This window comes from Cololabis saira, chromosome 12 (assembly GCF_033807715.1).
Source record: "Cololabis saira isolate AMF1-May2022 chromosome 12, fColSai1.1, whole genome shotgun sequence".
Classification (NCBI taxonomy): domain Eukaryota; kingdom Metazoa; phylum Chordata; class Actinopteri; order Beloniformes; family Belonidae; genus Cololabis; species Cololabis saira.
Window position 1 is genome coordinate 35,404,440 of NC_084598.1, and position 4,367 is coordinate 35,408,806.

Below are 4,367 nucleotides of genomic sequence, written 5' to 3' on the forward strand. Positions count from 1 at the left end.
TCTCCTGTGATCTTGTTGAAATATCTGGGGCATGTTTTGGCCGAAATAGCAGAGGGATAAGGGAGGAACGTTTCCTTTTTAAAACATCTTCACACCTCTATTAATAGAAGCTTCCGCTGTGGGTTGGAGACGGCATGTAAAGTCCACTCCACCTCCGTCTTCCTTGAGATATACTTCCTTCAAATTGGTGTTTGTCCTACCCACTTCTCAGGTGCAACAAATACCGCGCGATGTACGTGTAAATAAAGCTCGGGGAGTTGAGTTAATCTACTTTGACTGAGTGATGTATTTTTAGATTTAGGCAACGAAATGATGGGGCTGTGTTTATATCAGAGGTTTTAAGTTGTTTTGTCTCTTCCGACACCTAAATATATGCAGAAAAAAAAGAGAAAAACATAATGCGTGAAATAGTTTTCTATGGGGCATAAATTTACTTTGACTTTTTACTCAAAACTTGCCCCTTTCCACGGGGAAGCAACATTTGTTTGGACTTGACAAAACAATATCAGATATAAACGTCTGTTACATGTTTGAACAGCGTCCAACTGAATCTGATCTCAAGGTCGCTTTCAACTTTCACATTTTTGAGAATGTAAATAGTGGATATGGTGTAAATCTCAGTATTCAGCATCATGTTTTCACTTTCTTGATGCATCTATATGAAATGTTCATCATTCCATAGTTTTTAATGCCCTTTGACCGACCGGTCCCAATAATTTCACTGCAGAGAACCATTTGGAAATCTTGATTTCCCCCCCTCCCCCTCTTTTTCTCTGCGATACAAATAATTGAGGACATTGCTCATAACTTTCACCTTCTTTTTGCAATTGATACATATTGATGTTATTTACAATCATTGAAAACCTGCAAATGGAAAGAAAGAAAAACCTTTCCACTTTGGACTTAGGTGTTGCATTTGCAGGTTATTTCACGGATTTGTGTTGTTGTGTTGTTGTTGTTGTAATAGAGCAAAACACTTTAAAGTGTCCAGTTTAAGAAAAGCCAACAGGATTTGCAGTAAATGTATTTTGCTGGATCCAAACTACACAAAATCCCTTGAAACTTTTTACACGTTCAACAGGCCATCGCAGTTCCTTTGTGTACTTGACATGAATTTTGAAATATAGTGACAGTTTTTCTTCTCACCACAGTTTAGTTAAGAATTACTTTTTACTTTCTATGTGCGTGCCAGTGGCAGCACACATTGTGATGCAGGAAAAATGGACCGAACATGCTGTTGCATTACACCGCCCTGATATAGGAGAAAAAAATACCCAAAACAAACAAAAAAAAAAGAGAAAAAAACATTTTGAGAAGGCGTATGTTAGTATCCAGGACGGGTTTCCCCTTTCCTATTATTATTACTGTCCGTTAATGCGGCCCTAACTGTAAGGTGCACCCAGGCATGGCATACATCAAAACGTGCGTCTCGATCGTGCGACGATGGGTATTACTTTTCTCCATCAAAAGAGTTACCATGGCGACACTAGATACCAAAAAGCAGGAAAGATAGTCCCATTCATTCCTATGGGGCGATGTTACAATAGCGACGGTAGATGCCATTCATTCATATTTGGAACATAGGAATGAATGCAACACAACCAGAACCACCCAGAACACAACCAGCAGCAAGCATTATGTTCATTAAGCAGCAACAACAGGCAACAAATGTGCAGCGAGCGAGCATGTTGTCCATATCAACATTTCTACTGGAATTTCTAGTTTTTAACTATTATTATTTATATACAGATGGTCCAATATTGTCTTGTGCTAGAACTTCCTTACAGCAATCCTTACAAAACCTTCTCTCTCTCCAAGTGGTCTTGTCTTTCTGGGCTCTAGGGTCAGTTGGGAAAACAGCAGATGTTTGCACATTTACGCTTTGCAGTGATCCAAGTAACAGAATGACAGGCGTATTTTGAGATAATATATTAACAAGCTTATGTACAATTTACAATGTAAGGTTTTTTTATTTCATTTTATTCATATTTAAATAAGTAAAATCAAACTAGAGGGATGCTTCGGTACTTAGCTGCCGTGACGGAGTCAACAAATGATGTTCAGAGGAATATTGAGATCAAAATTAAAGTTTGGGTTTGATTTCATCCAGTTACCCAACATGCTTTGAAATGGACGATGTTTCTCCTCATGTTGATGTACATTCATGAAATAAAGTAATGCTAGGTGTTATTATCTCATCAGCATAGGTTTTACGTACTTCGTTTAGTAAGCTGACCGCGCTTATACTGCTTTCTGGTTGTATCTCCATGATAGTACTTTGCTACTGTGACGGTAGACTTAAAGGCACTATATGTAGTAATAACACTTCTGACCACACGGGGGCAGGAGATCTCAAGAAAGTTCATAACCCTTGGGTTAAGACCAACAAAATGCACCTTTAGTGAAACAAAGTTGTATTACAAGACATGATGGCCCATCTCCGCTCAAGAATTGTCAGTAGCTCTTTTGTCAATACATACAAAACTATACATATGCTGTTTCTGTTTCCAAATAGTATACTTATGTATGCATGTGTCACATAGAATCAGTACACAAACACTGGATTTAAAGGAGAATGAGGCAAGAATAAGAAATGAGACTCATTAGCGCCACGATGACCGTCGGGGTTCCTGCAGCCAACAGCGAAGCCGGCACGGGAGCGCCGTTCAAATCAAGCTCTAAATATGACTTACAATGTTATCTTACCTGGTCAGTAGGAAATTAGCCATGTCAGCATCTGTTTTCAGTCCCAATTCAAGTTGAAGCTGCCTCCATGACTCAAATGCGTATCCAATGTTTACTCGTGCGCCGCCGAGAACGCGCATGCAGCGTCATTTGACGTCACATCCGCAGGACAGCGCGGGAAATTCCGGCCCGGAATTGCAGCACATTTTGCAGCACACAGCCTGTTCAAGGCAACGGAGAGATACACTAGAGGGCTCATTCTTTTTGGTTTGGAACGCTTCGTCTGACATTATTACTAGAAAACTTAAAACGCATACAAATTTTTTTCATAAATCCTGCCTCATGCTCCTTTAAGAGGCCGTGCAGTGGACTGGTAACCTGTACGCTGCAGCCTTTTGCCCACAGAAAGCTGGCATAGACTCCAGCAGACCCCCGTGTCCCTGAACAGGATTAAAGCAGGTATAGATTATGGCTGGTCGAATGGATTTAAGGAGACTTATCTTCTCAGATTCTGAAATGAGGAGGTGCTAATCTGCAGAGTCACACGTATGGGCGATGTCCTCTGTTGTAAACAGAGCTGGAAAACATGAGAAGGCACAAAATCAATAGAACTAGTGTGTAAACTGTCAGTACGTGCGTTGGTGGGAAATCCAGCTAGCAAAACACTAAAGCTGTAGGAGCAGGTGTCAGACTTTCAGATGGGAGCAGGATTGTGAAAACGTCTTGGAAAGTGCTTTTTCTCTGCTTTGGAGCTTAGTCACGCCGTTGTTGCTATTAAAGTTTGCTGGCAGTTGCTGAAGGTGTAACTTTGGGATCACTATTGGTTATTTTATATATTAATGTATCCTATACGTCTTATCTCAAGGTTTGATAGGCATATTTGATGTTAATCTTCAAAAGCCGCTATTGGGAAGCTGCCAACGTATGCCACTTTTTTGCTAAGTCTCTTAAGTCTGCGCCGAGCTTAGATCTGCTTTTAGTTTCTGCGCTTCAGCAACCTGGAACTGAAAAAAATTAATTCCTTGATAATCCTGGACAAATTTGAACTCACAACTTAAAACCGTATAGTTTCTTTTTTTACATACCTGTTTTGACTGACTAGTCTCCACAATTTGGACTTTTTATCCTTAAGAAATCATATTTTAATGTTGTTATAAATGGGTTGTTTCTACTATGTATATTTGAAATGTTTGTGATATTTATTTTTAATTGTGCTTATTCTAAATAGGCCTAAAAATGTGTTTATCCCTGCTGCCTTTGAGCAAAAAGGCAGGCCGCACCATGGACCGGTTACCAGTCTGCTGCAGGACCACATAGAATGTAAAAAAATAAAACAATAAGACGTGATAAAATTAAGAGAAAGTAGTACCAGCTAACTTCCAACTGGATATTGTCACAGAAACATTTCGCCATCGGCAAAAAATGATTTATTGCATGCAGATGCTCATAATTATCCAGTCAAAGACTATTCTGTCACGCTTGAACTGGCCTGATATTGCATGGGTTTTATGGGTTATATTTGTTCTGGAGACTGGCCTTCACACAAAAGACAGAAGGTCTCTCCACTGTGTCTGACTTTTGTGCAGCAAATCACACGCTTCATTCATCCAATTTTCTTCACTTCTTTTTCTGCTTGTTTGTTCCTTACCATACCACCTTTTTCTTCATTGTTTGTCTTTTGT